The following is an 18,503-nucleotide window of genomic DNA, read 5'->3' as shown; positions in this document are numbered from 1 at the left end:
AATCACTAATCTGTAAATATGTTTAACAAAATATGTAAAATACTAACCTGACTGTTACCAACTGAGGGGAGAGGGGGTGGGAAGGGAGGGAGGAGGGAAACTTTGTAACTTAGAAATATATATGTACAAATGGATGAAAATGAATAAATAAATAAACAAATAAATAAATGAGTAAATAAATAAGCAAATAAATAAATAAATAAATGGACTTGGATTCGGGAAGACCTGAGTTCTTAACCAGCCTGTGCTATGTGACTGCAGATCACTTATCCTCATCCTGCATTAATTCAATCATCTGTAAAATAGGCATAATGAGAAGACCTATATCCCAAAACATAGATATAAATAAGATAATATTTGAAGTGCTTTGAACTCCTTAAAATGCCACAAACCTGTTAGTTTTTATTGTCCCTAATGATGATGATGATGTTTTCCAAACTTTTTGGTCTGAGGACCTCTTAAGCATTTTTTAAATATTTTTTAATTGAGTTCTGAATTTTCTCTCTCCCTCTTATTCCTCCCCTACTCATTGTGAAAGCAATAGTCTAATATCAATATTACATATGAAATCATATACAACATTTCCTTATCAACCATGTTGAAAATAAAGCAAGAAAAAAGTGAAAAATATGCTTCAATCTTGATTCAGACTCCATTGCATCTCTTGCTGCAAGTGAATGGCATTTTTCATCAAAAAATCCTTCAGAATTGTCTTGGATCATTGTACTGCTAAAAATAACTGTCATTTACAGTTGATCATCAGATAATATTTCTCTTGGTGTGTACAGTATTTTGTTGGTTCTTCTTCACTTTGTAACACTTCTTAAATTCCCAGGTTTTTCTGATAGTATCATGCTCATCATTTATTATAATTTAATGGTATTCCATCACAATCATATATCACAACTTGTATAGTCCTTCCCCAATGGATAGTCATCCCCTCAAGTTGTGATTCTTTGATACCACTTAGAAGAGCTGCTATAAATATTTTGTTCAGATAGGTCCTTTTTTCTTTTGCTTTGATCTCATTGGGATATAATAATTGGGACCGAATGATGGTATTGCTGGGTCAAAGATTATGTACCATTTTATAGCCCTTTGGTTATAATTCCAAATTGTTATCCAGAATTGTTTTATCACGTTAATTTTTTTCCTTTTTTCTTCTTTTTTTTTTTAGGCTTTTTGCAAGGCAAATAGGGTTAAGTGGCTTTCCCAAGGCCACACAACTAGGTAATTATTAAATGTCTGAGACCGGATTTGAACCCAGGTACTCTTGCCTCCAGGGCCTATGCTTTATCCACTATGCCACCTAGCAGCCCCTGTTTTATCAGTTTAAACTCAACTAACAGTGCATTAATGTCCCAAATTTTCCGACTTATTGGTCATTATTCCTTTTCTGTCATATTAACTCCCATCTTAATCAGGTGAATTGTTTATTTTGCATCTCTCTAATCAAGAGTAATTTAGAGCATTTTTTATATATAACTATAGATAGTTTTAACCATTTATCAATTGAGGAAGAACTTGTATTCTTACACATTTGACTCAGTTCTCTATATATTCGAGAGATGGGGTCTTTATCAGAGAAACTTGCTGCAAATTTTTTTCCTATTTCCTATTTTCCTTCTAACCTTGACTGCCTCATAATTTTTTCTTCTCTCTTGTTTGTCATTAGATCCATGAGTCTGATAGGTAAAATTTTCCATGCTCCCTTAATTTGCTTATAATATAACCTTTTATGTCTAATCATATACCCATTTTGACCTTATTTTGGTATATGATTTGAAATGTTGATCTATACATAGTTTCTGCCTAATGACTCTCTAGTTTTCCCAGCAATTTTTTCAAATAGTTAAGTTCTTGTCCCAAAATCTTGGATCTTTGAGTTTGTCAAACACTAAATTACTATGGAAACAGCAGTGGCTCAAGGTGGCCAGTCACTCAGTGGATAGAGCACTGTGTAATCTTGGGCAAATGACTTACCCTCTGATTGTCTAAAGACATAGATCCACTGGCTTTACTGGAGAAGGAAATGGCAAACCACTGCAGTATATTTGCCAAGAAAAACCGAAATGGAGTCCTGAAGGGTCAGGTGAGACAAGGCCAAAGCACAACAGCAATAGCCATTTACTACTGTGCATTGTATATCTGCTCTATTCTACTGGACTAGTACTCCGTTTCTTAACAATACCTTATTATTCCGAAAGACTACCACTTTTAAGTAGTAGTCCAAAATGTGGTACTGCTAAGTCATCTTCCTTTACTTTTTTTAATTGGATCCCTTGATATCATTGGCCTTTTGTTCTTGTAGATGAATTTAGTTTTTACTTTTTCTAACTGGATAAAATAATGTTTGGTACAGCAGTGAAGAAGTAAATTAATCAGATCAAATGTCATTGTTCACCCTACCCATGAGCAATTAATAATTTTCTAACTGATTTCCAGTTGTTATTTGTCTAAAGTGTTTTGCAATTGTGATCATTTAGTTCCTGGATTTGTCTTGACAAGTAGACTCCAGATTATCTAATATTATCTGCAGTTATTTTAAATGGAATTTCTCTATTCTTGCTGGACCTTGTTGGTCATATTTAGAATTGTGGGCTTATTTTATAACCTGCAATTGAAGTTGTCAATTGTATCAGTTAATTTTTTAACTTGATTCTCTAAGATTTTCTGAGTAAATCATTCTATCATTTGCAAAGAATGATAGTTTTTCTCATTAATAATTTTAATTTCTTTAATTTCTTTTTATTTTCTTATCACTATAGCTAGTTTTTCTAGTACAATATGGAATAACAGTGGTGATAATGGCTATCTTTGCTTCACTCCTGATCCTATTGGGAAGTCCTCTAGCTTTTCTCTGTAATAGAGAATGCTTGCAGATAGTTTTAGATAGTTACTACTTATCATAGTATCTGTTTTAAGGAAATTTCCATTTATTTCTATCTTTTTTTTTAGGTTTTTGCAAGGCAATGGGGTTAAGTGGCTTGCCCAAGACCACACAGCGAACCCAGGTACCCCCGACTCCAGGGCCAGTGCTTTTATCCACTGTGCCACCTAGCCTCCCCTATTTCTATGCGGTTTTAATAGTAATGAATGTTGTATTTTGTCAAAAGCCTTTTCTACAACTATTGAGAGAATCATATTTTTTTCTTCTTTTTGTTATTTATTTGGTTAATTATGCTGATGGCTTTCCTCCTGCTGGACCACCATTGCATTCCTGGTATAAATCCCATATGATCACAATGTATGATTGCTGTAATATTTGTCTGTAAATCTCTTTGCTAGCATTTTATTTAAAATCTGTGCTTCTTTATTTATTGAGAAAATTATTCTGTAATTTTCACCTCTATTTTTATTCTTTTTGATTAAAGTATCAGGACCATATTTGAGTCATAAAAGTGGTTTGGTAGAACTTTTCCTTTGCCTATTTTTTCCAAATAGTTTATATACTGTTGAAATTAATTTTTCTTTAAATGTTTGGTAAAATTAACTTGTGAATACCTTTGGTTTTTGAGGATATTTTTCTTAGGTCACTCTTTTGTGACTTTTAGTTTATTTTTCTAAGATAGGTTTATTTGAGTATTCTCTTTCTTCTTTTGTTATGTAGGCAATTTTAATTTTTGCAAATATTCATTTTACGGTATCTTAGATTGTCAGATTTGTTTATATGAGTTGCAAAATAGTTTCCATACTTGCTTTAATTTCATCTTCAGGGGTGATGTAATCACCCTTTTCATTTTTGATACCGGTAATTTGACTTTCTTTTTTTAAAAATACAATTAAACAATCATTAATCTATTTTATTGTTGTTTTTGTTGTTTTTCATAAAATCAACTCCTAGTTTAATGGTTTTCTTACTTTTAATTTTATTAATCTTTTCTTTGATTTTCAGGATTTCCTATTTGGTATTTAATTTAATTTGTTCTTTTTCTAGTTTTTTTAAATTGCCTACCTAATTTGTTGGTCTGCTCTTTTTCTGTTTTATTGATGTGTTTAGAGATAGGAATTTTCCCTTAAGTATTTGCTTTGGTTGAATCCCATAAATTTTGAAATGTTGTCTTAAAGTTCTCTCTAATGAAATTTTTATTGTTTCTATGATTTGTTATTTGACCCACTTTTCTTTAGGGTTAGGTTATTTAGTTTTCAATTAATTTTTAATTCATGTTTCCAGAGCCCTTTATTGAATATAATTTTTATGGCTGTGATCTGAAAAGAATATTTAATTTTTCTGCTTTTTTACATTTAGTTATGAGATTTTTATGTCTTAATACATGGTTAATTTTTATAACAGTTCCATGTACAGCTGAAAAAAATCTATTTTTTGTTTGTCATTCAGTTTTCTTCAGAGGTCTATTATATCTAACTAAGAATTCTATTCATCTCTTTATTAATTGTCTTAATTCAGAGTTGAACTCAAGGAGATGAATCTTCCTGATTCCAGGTCTAGTACTCTAATCACTATACCACTAGCTGCTCACAGTTATGATTACTGTATATTTCCCCTCCATCCTAGAGTTTTTCCTGTTTATGTCTCTCTCTTTTTTACCATGTCCTCTTCCAAAATCTGTTTTACTTTGGCCCACTCCCTCTCTTTTATTAGTTTCTTCTCCCCCCCCCCCCCATTTATTTTATCCTCTTCCCCTCCTATTTTCTTTCAAGTAGATTTCTATACCCAACTGAATATGTATGCTACTTCATCATTGAACCAATTCAAATGAGACTAAGATTCCATCCAGTCTTGTCTACTACTCCCATATTTTCTCTTTCATTGTAAAAACTCTTCATTTTGTGCTTCTTTTGATTCAATTTGAGACATTATTTTAAAGTTGGCAGAAAATTCTGGGAGAGTTTACTTGAGTTCCTACCTCTAATCCACCAGCTCTTTTTCCCCCCACCAGTTCTTTAAACTCTTAAAAATTACTGAGTACCCAAAGAATTTATGTGGATTATATCTATTGATATTTGTTATAAGAAATTAAAACTGATAAATTTTCAAAACATTTATGAATTCACTTAATAAATTCATAAATATTAAAGAAAATATTTTAGTACAAATAACAAGTATTTAAAAAAAATAAAAAATTCATGAGTAAAGTGGAATTTGTTTTCATTTGCAAATTTTATTATTGTCTGGTTTCATAGAAAACAGATTCTTCTCTGAACTCTTCTGGTATCATTTTTATTGAAATATGTGAAGAAAACCCAATCCTGCTTAGATATTTAGATAGAAAGAGGAGAAATACAGTGTTAAAATAGCCTTTTCAGATAATTTTTGATTTTTCCTTTAGTACTACACCAAAATTCAACAACTGGCAGTTTCTTAGATGATAGTTCTAACATTTGGAACCTGAAACCAGATGCTTCCTTTGTTGTATTAAAATTCATTGATCTGTTTTATACTTTGGGTGGATCTTTTCCTCAAGCATGAATTTGTAATATTATGCATGCTCATTTGGAAAATACTGGCTTATTGAATTAGGCAGACCTTCAAAATCTTGACATTGTTCTTTTTTTAATCCCATTCATTAAGATCACCACTGATCTCATGAGAAAAGTCTGTGAGTATGGAAAAGCTGTGTATCTATTTAAGGTGATAGATAAAGGTTCCAAAATTTTCATTTTTACTTAAAACCTTGAATTTTATCAGTAGCAACAACCATCCATTGTTTTCCTCTGACAGGATCACTTTGTTCATTTTTGAGAAAATGCCTGCCAAATTGCCTGTCTGAATAGCCAAGGTTTGTCTCTCAGTCTTTCAAGTTAAAATGACATTCCATGAAAAAAGTGACTAGTTCAACTGGCATCACAAGCTGAAGTGTTTTTATACTTACTTCCTGTTTCACCAGAGATTCATATTGAAGGGATAGATGTTTCATTAAGAACATTCTTGCGGTGGGGCTGGCTAGGTGGCACAGTGGCTCAGTGGATAGAACACCAGCCCTGGAGTCAGGAGTACCTGAATTCAAATCTAGCCTCAGACACTTAATAATTACCTAGCTGTGTGGTCTTGGGTGAGTCACTTATCCCTATTGACTTGCAAAAAAAACCCCTTAAAAAACATTCTTAGGGGTGGCTAGGTGACACAGTGGATAGAACACTGGCCCTGGAGTTAGGAAGACCTGAGTTAAAATTTGAACTCAGGCACTTAATAATTACTTACCTGTGTGACCTTGGGCAAGTCATTTAACCCCATTGCCTTGCAAAAACCAAAAAGAAAAAAAAAGAACATTCTTAAGAGAACCTGTATGTTTTTTTTTTTAAAATTGTTTGGTGAAAAATAAAGTCACATTTAGGACTGTTAGTACAACTGCTTTGATCTTTCCTAAGTCACAGTTACTTTTAACCACCATGGCTTATGCAGGATCATTGAAAATGTCAACGCAATTATTCTAGAATAAACCTTGAGATTCAAAAAATTTTTAATATTCTGAATATTTCAGTTTCATTTATGATTGGAGTACTTAACATAAAAAATCTTCAATATTATTGGTGCTGAAAATAGACAAATGCAATCAAAATAGCAAACTCAGTCAGGTCTTCAGAGATATCCACTTGGAAGGCAAAAATGTTATTCTAATAATGAGATATTAACTCACTCTTCATGTTTGCAGCTAAATCTTTAAATCACAGGTCATATAGCCTCTTGAAATCTCTTTTGAAAGAAAGAGACAAATAATGTATTAATTTTTATTATGAATATGGGTTTGGTCTTGTAGATCCCCTAAAGGATTTTTGGGACCTCCAGAAATCTTGTGGTAGACACTTTGAGAGCTGTAGAGTTAGGTCATACTGGCAAAAAAGTTAGATATTTTTTAATCACCCATCATTTTTGCCAAGGGAAGTGCCTCTTAAATGAGGTGAAGTCATTAAAATTAGTTGATGATTGTATTGACTCTTAGATTGACACAATTGGGGCGGCTGGCTAGGCAATTCAGTAGATAGAGTACCTGCCCTGGAGTCAGGAGTACCTGGGTTCAAATCCAGCCTCAGACACTTAATAATTACCTAGCTGTGTGGCCTTGAGCAAGCCTCTTAACCCCATTTGCCTTGCGAAAACCTAAAAAAAAAAAAGATTCACACAATTGATATTCCTTCTACATCATCCTTAAGTGATCTTTTCACTTCTATTTGAGGACCTCCAGAGATAGGGTATCTCATTCATTTCTTAGAAAGCCTTTATTGTTATTCTTTTTGAGATTGTAAAACCATGGTGGGATGACCACTTGTTGTAAGAGACACTCTTAAGGGGATTTTCCTTTCTGAGTATGGGTTAGAGTTCCTTTCCAGTTCTGTCATTTATAAAAACCCACATTCCCAAATGGAAGCTCAATTTGCTTTAAATAAATTGATAATAACAATAATAATAATAATAATAATATCACTTTGCATATGTATATTAAGTACAGGGGCCCTGTGACCAAGAGCTGGACCCGAGCCGGCTGTCCTTCTAATCAAGCCAGAATCTTCCTTCTGTCCCATCTGCTTTATTCGTGTCTTCATGGTAAATGCTCCTGGGCTGCTATCTTCAAGAGTTTGGCCTTGTAGTTCTAGATGCTAGCTAGGAGACAGCTTCCATCCGGGTCTTTGAGAAATGGAGAAGATGCACCTCAGATCACTCGCCTGATCTTTTCAGGCTTCATTTCCCCCAACTGATTGGAGATAAGAGTTGAGAGCAGCCTTTGCTAAAATATTTCCTCCTCCTTTGGACTTCATTTGAAGGTTAATTTATCAACAGGCAGACTTTGCTCAACGAGGTGTGGAGTGCATTCCACAAGCCTGTGACTGCGTAGCGAATGTGGAAACCAGAAAAGAATGAGAAATACCTTCTCAAAGTGGGAAAAATCAGGAACTGTCAGAAAATCTGCAGCCATCTCTACCTATCTGGCAGGACACGTCGTGACATTTACATTTGACAAGGAGAGTGAAGAGATCAAAATGAAAAAAAAAAATTGAATGCGAAGCTGTCTCTCAGAGACTCTTCACCTTCCATCTAGAGAAGTTTTTGGTTTTAGTTTCTTTTTTAAGATGCCTTTTTTAAGAAAAAGGCATCAAGATAATCAGAAGCCTCCTCAGATCTGCCCTTGCCAAAGACCCTGCAGAGCTCTTGGTCAGAACAACCAGTGAGAAAAGATGCTGTTTGCATATCTAACCCTCCACCCCCACAAGGGCTTGCTGCCACAGAAATGGAATCTAACTTTGAAGCTCAAAAAAAGAGAGAGAGAAGATGAAAGATTCTCACTTTATTTTCCATTTTCCTCTAGATTTCTGACCAGAGAGAGGAGTTGAAATGCCAAATTACCATGTGAAAGACTGCTCTCCTGATATTTTCACTTTCCCAAGGGGGGAAGAAACAAACCCTTCTTTCCACAGTTCATAAAATGTTGAACTTGGTGTCATGAACCAAGGAAGTTTGGATAAGCATCTAAACTTCAGTGCTGGTTGAATTAAATGATGAATGTAAAAGTTCTGCAAAAAGCATAAAGGGCTCTACTGTAATTCCTGTGGCCTCTTCCCCGTGACATCCCTCTCTACTTGGGGTCACTAGATTTCCCACCTGGAGAGTGGCACTTTGGGTTGTTCCAGTCCTCCATGGTAGAGATGTAAATTCAGGTAAATCAAGTCAGTTCCTTAAGTGTCGCATTCCACTCTGACCTTGTGCCCTGATTCTGTGAGTGGACTTTCTCCCTCTCACCTGTGGCCAAATTCTCCAATTCCAATTCAGACTCTGTTTTGGTGCTGATAAACATGATTTGCTTTGAAATGTTGTTCTTCATTCTCTTTTCCGCATGTTTGCCAGTTTGCCCAGGGATAGGAGCCCTATCCATCCCCCAGCCTCTGGGGCTCTGTCCCCATTAGATGTTGCCAAAATGATTCCCATCCAACTATCTTGTCACTGAGCTCCTCCTACCCGATTGCCCAGATCTTCATCAACCTTCTGTTGTCATCCTCCCTTGATACCCAAACCACCTGCCCAGACTTCCTGCTAGTATCTGTTGCTGGCAGCTTCCCAGATTGCCTGCCCTGCATCCATGGGGCTGTCTAGTCTCAGGGAAGCAGCTGGCCTGGCTCTGGCCCAGCTCTTGGCCACAGGGCCCCTGTACTTAATATACATATGCAAGGTGATATTATTATTATTAACAATAACAATTTATTTAAAGCAAATTGAGCTTCAATTTGGGGAGTGGGGTTTTTCATAAATGGCAGAATTAGAAGGGACCTCAGAGGAAATTGAACCCATACTCAAAAAAGAAATTCCCTCAAGAGCATCTCTTACAACAAGTGGTCATCCCACCATGGTTTTGCAAATCTCAAAAGAATAAGAATTCATCACCTCCTAAGGTAGCTCATTCCACTTCTGGCAGCTAAAATTGTTCATTGTTTATGAGGAATATGTAAATTAGTCATAGTTAAGAGAATTTAAGTAGAATATAAAAGAAGTACTTTTTTTCCTAGGGAAGATAAAAAGTTAGCATCTGGAGAATTTTATCTACTGGGAATCAGGATCCCTGTAACCTTCAGTAAAGGCAGTAACTCCCAGAGTCAATCACTCCCTGACCAAAAGGCCAAAGATCCATTTCTGATTTTGGGGAGGAGGGGAGAGGGGAAGCTGATACCCTGGAAAGCTGACAAACCCAACAGGAGGGTATCAATTGGTTCAGAGAAAGGAGAACAAAGTTAGTATTCTGTTGCTAGGCAACAAGATTTCCAGGCTGAGTTTCTTGCATGTCTTAAAGAACTGGTGCAGTGTTTTGTTTTTACAAATATTTATTTATTTAGTGACTCAGAAAAAATATATTCAGAATGGTACTAGTTGAAGGACAAGGAGCAAAAACAAGTGATTTCCGAAAGATTAAAAAGGTAAAAAGTTGACTACAAAAAAGATGCAGTAATGATCATTAATAACATATAGACACAAATAAATTATATCAAAAATATGAGAAAGATGTTTCCTAATCAGGATCTGTTGTCTAAGTGACAAAAATGAATTGTTTAAAAAAAGAAAAACAAAGATGATGGCAAATGGGTTGGAAGATTGACAGTAAAGCAAATTACAACATGCCCTTTGGAAAAGTCCCTCCAGACTATGCTTAAGGTTCGGCAAGATAGGAGTTTGACCCTTTCAGGTCATTGCTTCACAAACATTGGGGATTGGATAGTGCAGATTCAAACAGTTCTGACTGCCTACCACCTCCCCCAGCTGCCACTAATAAACCCATGGAGGGAAAAAGAGAGAAGCTTACTATGACCAGATAAGGATAGACCTTTCATTATGTGTGTAAATGTGTCTGAATAAGCTAACTGGAATTTGTGGCATTTGAGATGAAAGGACCCCTTTATCATTTGCCCAACAGAGATACTTCATCAATTTTCCAATACGTGAAATCATGTTTAAAGGTGAACTATAGGGAGTTAAGAAAAACATATTCAGAACATGAGGAAGGCAGAGGATTTGATTAATTTACAGCAAGGGAGTGAACCAGTTCTCAGGGAAAACTATCTTTGATCAATGATATGAAGGGGCATCTTTCAAAACTTCCAGATTCTAGCCACTCGTAAAGTGAACAGAAAGAAGTTGATTCAGAGCACAGCTGCACTCATTTTTAAATATTTCTTGGAGCAGCTTGAGATAAGCATCAACCTGAATCAGTTACCTGTAGCTTCAACAAGTGAATTATATTCTTCTTGATTCTTGTTTGGCATCAGGAACCAGCTCCATGAGACTGGCTGAGTGCCATTCAGAGACTGACATCTTGGCAGGAACTCAGACACCATTTGGGTAACACTGGTTATCTTTGATAACGGAGAAATATACCTTTGGGTTATAGTCATTCATTCATTCATTCATTCATTCATTTATCTATTTATTTATCTATATATCTATCTGTTTATTTATTCATCTATTTATTGCTTGGAGGGGGTGGAATTGATGGTGAGTCATGGGTAGAGTCAAAAGAGATCATTTTACAGTCAGTAATAAGGCTGCGTTTGACAGCAAGGGCACATGTTTTCTTTTGGAGCAAAGAAAGACCCAACTAGAAAAGAGACACTTTTGAAGGCACATTCTCATGTCCAAAGGAGGATAAAAATCTTTCTTGGCAAAGGCAATGAGTGAAGGGCTACTGAGGTTCTAAACTTTAGAGGAGAAGTATGGATTGTACTGGATTTTTTTTTTCAAACTGAGGAGCAAATGTCTGAGAGAATGGAGAGAGATTCCATTTCATTTTATAGAGGATGAGTTCCCTGAGGAATGCTTGCTGTCACAAGGTGATGGCAAATAGTTTATCACAGCTTTACTTTTTGAACTCAAATATCAATTTTGCTTGTCAATCTTTACTGGAGACTTTGTCTATCCCACTTTCCCCCCACCCACACTTAAATAGACAAACATAGATTTGAAATTGGACAAGATGCTTCACGTATCTATTCAACTCATCATTAGGAGACTCAGCTTTTTTTGTAGTGGCAAAGAATTAGAAAATGAGGGGATGTTCATCAATTGGGGAATGCCTTGAATGAATTATTGTGTATGGTTGTGATAGAATACTATTTTTGCTATAAGAAATGAAGAGAGTAGATTCAGAAGAAGCTGGGAAGGCATATAAACTCATGCAAAATGAAGTGAGCAGAACCAGGAGAACATTATACACTGTAACAACAATAATGTAAAAGCCTATACTTAAAACCTTTGTGAAAAATTTAGCTTCTCTGATGAAGACAGTGATCCAAGATAATTCCAAGAGGACCCATGATGAAAAATGTTGTACACCTTCAGGAAAGATAACTGATGAATTCTGAATGTGGAGAAATGCATAGTTTTTTTAACTTTCTTTTTATTGTTTAATTTTGTATGTATTTCCTTTCTCAATATGACTAATATGGAAATATATTTTCAATGACTTCACAAGAATAGTTATATCAAATTACTTACCTTCCTTCTCAGAGAGGGGAGGGAGAAGGTTTGAGACTCAAAATAAATTTATATGAGTGTTAAAAAATCGTGCATATAATTGGGAAACAACAAAATAAAAATATTTTTTTTATAAAGGAGATACTGCATACACATACAAGGAGGTAGTGGAAAAATCACATGGGAAATGAATCTTATCTTTTCTACTTTTTTAGATTTATGACCTTAGGTCACCAACTTCACATCTCTGCTTTCTTTTCTGTTAAATGATGCATTAATTTACTTCATAAAGTTCCTGGGAGAAAATAGCTTTGTAAATTGTGATATTTAAGTAATTTCTTCAAGGATTTAAAACTTTGTCAGAGGACAATCCCAATCCTCCTCAATGATGACCATAAACCAGTATGACTTGATTGTTTTTAAGGGTTTCTGAAACCAACAAATCCCTTACCCTGTGACTAAGCTGGCACTGAGGTTGGGTAGGCTGGTCTTCAGCTATCATTGGACCGCTAGTCAAAGCCTTTCCAGCTTGGTAGTACCTACTGGAGATGATGCTCTGCCCTATAAGAACCTTATTGAACTCTAGGTCATTTCCAAATTACCATGCTGCCAGAGTAGTACTTTACAGATGGTAATTCTGAGGTATTATTACTATTACAATACAAATTTACTATTACTATACAATATAAATGTAAGATGGGCAGTTAGGTAGTGCAACGGATAGAGTGCTGACTTAGGAGGATGGGAGTTTGGATTTGACCTCAGACATTTGACTTTCGCTAGCTGTGTGATCTTGACCAAGTCACTTAGCCCTGACTGTCTCCATTCAGGGTCATCTCCAACCATCCCAATTCACATCTGGCTGCTGGACTCAAGTGCTTTTGGAGGAGAAAATGAGGCTGGTGACTTAGCACACCCCCCCCCCCAATCGATCCAAACCATGTACCTGTCTTGGTATCATCTCCCTGATGTCATGGTCTTCTTCAGAAATGAAGGACAAACAATAGATCTGAGATATTATTAATTCCTTTTTTATTAATATGTGACTTTTCTTTGTCACAAAATATATAAAACAAACCTTTGGTAACCCGAGGTTACAAAAATTCTTGCAAACACCCACAATCTCTCTCTCCTCCTGAAGAGATATAGAATCTTCCCATAGATAGCCAGTCTCACTTGCTGTTCTTTCTTTGTGTCTTGTACGTATTTTCATTCAGAGTAAGTCACCTGCCTCTCTTGCCTTGTTGTCTATCTGACTATCCTTAAAACTGCCTCATGGAGCTTATCTTCTATAGCAAGGAAGCAACATGTAGATTAGATAAATACAAAGGATTGTTATTGTTGGTAGTTTTTAGATGCTAGCATCTATGGGGATCAGATTCGGACTTAGGAGGAATTGAACTTTGAAGGCATCTATGGACTGCAAAAGGTAGAAGACAGGAGAAATAGGTTGCACACCATTTTAGGCATGGGGTACAGCCTATTCAAAGTCACAATGATAGTGCAGTAGAGAAAATATTGGACAGCAAAATGTGTTCTATTTTTACTTCATAGGACTGTTGAGAAGAAATGGCCTTGTTTGAGTTGGCCTTTCATTTAACACTGATCTCCATAGCTCAAGCTATTAACCTACCTCTATGCCCCTACCCCATTCCATTGTTCTGGAGCTACAGAAACTAATTGACTTCCAAACTCCCAGCTCATTGTGTAAGTTATGGAAACCACTTGAAACCGGCCTACTTCCATCCCATTGTCCACCTTCTACCACCCCTCATACAAGTCCCAGTCAACAAAATAATGAATTCCTACCCTGGCCTGAAAGCCTTCCTGTGTCAGGGCTGTCCAACCTTCCTTTTAAAAGTTTTTTTTTTTATTGAAACAATAGACAATATATTTTGATTTGCCATTTTAGTGAGAGCTCTGTGGTAGCTTGACTTCCTTTACTAAAACATTTAGTAAACTCACATGGGCCACATACAATCACACTGCCACATGTGGCCTAAATGACATGTTTTGGACAGCCTTGATCTATGTCTCCTTAATTACCTCATCTTTGCTCTTTGACTTGCACCTCTCATCTACATAGCCCTAATTATCTCATCTGCCTATTCAAAAACTCACCCTCTCCTCAGTTGAGTTATGGTCTCCCTTTGGGAAGCCAGTCCATTCTTGGGGAGTGTGATTTCCCCCAAATAAAATCTCATGCCCTTATAGCCTTCTTTAAGCTATTTATCCCTGCTGCTAATCCCCCAACTGCCTTTACTGCCTTTATTTTCTCATTTCCTTAGCATTTGTTAATAAAAGCAATAAACTGTTTTTTTCCCTAAATACTTCTGGGTCATGGCTGATCTTTTCATGAATTCATTCATACATTCTTAAACCCCAAACTAGACCATACCCTCAATCTTTTTAAACGTCATCAATGGGAGATAGAACGTTATATGCTAGTAACAAGTAGGTTGATTTGACTGGAGTATAATGTGTGTGAAAAACTTTTTAAAGTTTTCAATGAAAAACAAGCCTCATTTCTTCAGTTTTCCTACTTTGGTTTCTGCTTATTAAATGAACTGCCTCTGTTATATACATCTAGATAGGGTCACTTTGATATTGGTGGGCTCCCATTCATCCAATGATGACCCTTGTGATCCTGGTTTGTTCTTTGGTCTTGATTGTCTCTGAGAGTTTCTGTAGGTATGGGTATACCTAATTTTCAGAGATGGCACCAAAATGAATGTCACCATCTACAATAAATTATAGACTAGGCCAATCTTCTTGTGACATGCAAATGTTCAGTCATTTATCAGTTGAGTCTTACTCTTGGTGATTCCACCTGGGGTTTTGTTGGCCAAGATGCTAGAGTGGTTTGCCATTTTTTTCCTCCAGCTCATTTTACAAATGAGGAAACTAAGGCAAAGAGGGTGAAGTGATCTGCCCAGGGTCACATAGCTAGCAATTGTATGAGATCTGATTCATTTAACTCAAGAAGATGAATTCTTCTGACCCAGGCCTGGCACTCTATCCACTCCACCACTTAACTACTCCATGATGTGCCATAGTTCTATGCATATCAAGCTCTACAAGCCTACAGTACAATCCACAGAGACCTCTGTGTATCATTCTGGTTGCACTGCCATGGAGACACATTGACTAGTTTTCCTGAGAGCTATGCTCATCATATTTCCCAGGTCAGTTCGTCAATGGAGCATGGTAGACAGAGATTGTCTCCCTCCAGACGGTAAGTTGCACGAGGCTACTGGTCTGTTCACTGTGAAGTCTGATTCCTGATGCCACACTCTGTCAGTGCATCCCAAAGGACATGTAGACTGCCTTAATACAATTTTCTGTTTTGTCTACCAGTGCATCCCTTGTCAGTGTAGTGCTGAGAAAGCATGAATCAATGACAGCTTTTAGTTCCTTATCTCCAGTGAGGATCTGTGACTGTTTGCAGTGTTTCTTTGGTACATAACCAAATATATTGATCCCATTCTTCTGGAGTTTAGTCTTAATTTGGGTGTGGAAATGGAATTTACCATTAAATTCATCATTGAGCAAAATTGATCATTCTTTTTGGTACTGAAAGAGCAAGATCATTGGGGGTAAAGATAACACATCCCAAAGAAAGTGCAGAGTCACGGAAGAAAAAAACACACAAAAAACTAAGGCCTTCAGAATGAATTGCAACATTTTTAAAGATACTCTGTTTTCTCAGAATGCAACTTTCCATTTGGACATGCCAGTGTTAGCTTTTTGTCAAACCTATTTTTTTATACAATTCAGTTTGATTAATGAACGGAAGAGTTGTTATTTTTCAGAAGCATGAATACCAAGCTATCTTATCCTGCTTTTAAAAATAAAATCAAGGGAAAATTTACATAGCCTGTGACTGATGCTCAATTAAATTCAGCAACTGCTAGCCTGAAAGATACTGTCTTAAAATGGAAATATAAAGACAAAAAATGGAATTGTCCTTAACCTTAAGGAGCTTATATTCTTGGGGGGGGGGATAAAAAATTGGAAACAGAATAGTAAAAGGAAAATATATGCAAAAACTAAAGTAAAAGAGGGGCACTAATAACTAAGGGGCAGGAAGATGATGAAGGGAGGCATTGTATTGCAGACAACACCTGAGCTGTTCTCTAAAGAAGCTAGCTTGGAATTCTACTATCTGGAGGGGTGTATTTCAGATTTGACTCATGCCTTTGCTTTCTGGTATTTGAAACTTTGAGGTTTTTATTTTATTTTACTATGTTTTTATCAACTGAATTTTAAGTTACTCTCCCTTCTCTAGAATACAATCTACATTTTGTGAAAATATGAACGTTTAGGATAGAATTTTGCAATCATCTATTCCTTCTATTTACAGATAGTGTAATGAAAGAAAGACTAAAGCTAATTCTTCTAGGTAGAATGGGTGCTTGAATAAGCTAGTTGAAATATGTGTTTAAACATCATTTGGGCAACTCAGTCATTTTATTGTAGTTATTCTTATGGTTTAGAATATACAGCCTTTGTCTTTTTTTAATCAAAGAAGTCAGAACAGATCTTTTTTTTTAAAAAAAAAAAGCACCTCAGTTTTCTAGTGATAAAATGTCTTTATTGTGAGATAATGTAACCCAGAATACCATTTCCCACCTTTTCCTCTATCATTTAATTTAGTTTCTAGTGCCCTAACTCACTTTGCAGTCTCCTATAGAGGTCTTAAAACTTCTAACAATTGGGATTCATTCTAGTATTTCTAAGGTCTATTGGCAATCCCAAGTATTAGACAGGGATTTAAAAATCAATCCATCAGTCAACAAGTTTTTATTCTGCCTACTACATATGCCCATAACTGTCCTAGGCACTGGGAATACAAATAAAATAAACAGTATCCACATGCACTATCTACATACATTACTTTCTAGTGGGGAATGACAAAAATGATACAAATATGCACAAAATAACTATTGGTTATAGATATCATAATCAGGCTTTAATTTTTTCCCTCTTTTTCCTTAGGGCCTTCATAGGTTATAAAAGCGTGGAAGAGAACATATAAGATTATGCATTCTAGGGATGGAAGAGAATTTAATGATCAGTTAGAACACACTTCTAATTTTACAGAGGAAGAAATTAAGTCTGATAGAATAAGTGCCTTGATCTAGATCATCCAGGTAGTGAGCTACAGAGAGAGAGGTTGAATGTAGATCAAACTCCTTAATTCTAAAACCAGAGAACTTTTAATAAACCAACATTTATTAAGCACTGGGGATACAAAGAAAGATCAAAGATAATCTCTGTTTTCAAAAATCTCACAATCTATGGGCAAGACAGCATGCAGATAAATTTAGAGTAGCTTTACACAGAGAATTTGGAGTTAATCAACAGAGGAAGATAAAGATGGATTAAGATTGGAATAAAAATTTAAAGAATTAAGATGGATGGAGAAAGGCGTCCTGTAGAAGGCTGACTTTTAGCTGGGACTTGAAGGAAGCCAAGGAACCCAGGAAGTGGATATGAGGGAAAACATCCCAGGCATGGGGGATGACCAGTGAAAATGCCTAGAGTTTGGGTGGCTAGGTGGTGCAGTGGATAAAGCACCAGCCCTGGAGTCTGGAGTACCTGGGTTCAAATCCGGTCTCAGACACTTAATAATCACCTAGCTTTGTGGCTTTGGGTAAGCCACTTAACCCCATTGCCTTGCAAAAACCTAAAAAAAATGCCTAGAGTTGGGGAGATAGTGTCTTTTTTGAGGAACAGCAAGGATGTCAGAATCACTGGATTGTGGAATACATGGAAGTGGGAAAAGTTAAAGTATATGATGGAAAAGTGATAGTGGTGATGATGGTGGTGGGTATTGAATCCTAAACAGAATAACTAGATTATTTTTAATTGCCATACAATATTCTCCCACTGAATTAGAATTTGAATTCTCATTCCTTGCTGTGAAGTGGGGCTATGGCTCTGCTCCAACTGGGTGTCAGAAAATAGCTCTGAGGTGGAAGCTAGGACATTTGAAGTTAACATAGTCCATTATCAAGACAAAACTGGTTACTTAATGGATTGTTTTATTGTCTCTTCATCCTCAGCTTGGAAGAGCACCTTTTCTTTTTTTTTTTTTTACCTTTTTACAACATGATTCACCTTATAACTTGAAGTGAGGAATATTCAAGAGAATCAAGATGATTATACCCTATTACTCTTGGCCCTAATGGAATCATAAACATGTCTTTTTCCTTCTTTCCCCTCACCTTGGGTTCCCTATTTTGAATTTTAGGCAGTAGTAGTAGTAGTAGTAGTAGTAGTAGTAGTAGTAGTAGTAATGGTAGTAGTGTTTAGGATAAAGAGGGAGGAAAAAATGAAGAATGGAAGAGAAGAAAGCAGAGGAAGAAGAATTCATAAGGAGAAGATGGGCTAGGGATTGTAAAATATATGTTCAGAAGAACAGAGAGTAGAAGGAAAACCATTGAAAGAAGTGCCTCGATCCTTCTTCTACTGTTTTCAATCGTACTGCCTTTACTTATTGGCTCTAGGAGCATGGGCAAGTCATTCATTCTCTCAGAGGCTCTATTTTTTTTTAATATTTAAAATCAGAATAATAATACCCAGAACA

This window comes from Macrotis lagotis, chromosome 7, assembly GCF_037893015.1.
Source record: "Macrotis lagotis isolate mMagLag1 chromosome 7, bilby.v1.9.chrom.fasta, whole genome shotgun sequence".
NCBI classification, from domain to species: domain Eukaryota; kingdom Metazoa; phylum Chordata; class Mammalia; order Peramelemorphia; family Peramelidae; genus Macrotis; species Macrotis lagotis.
This window is presented reverse-complemented; position numbering follows the sequence as displayed.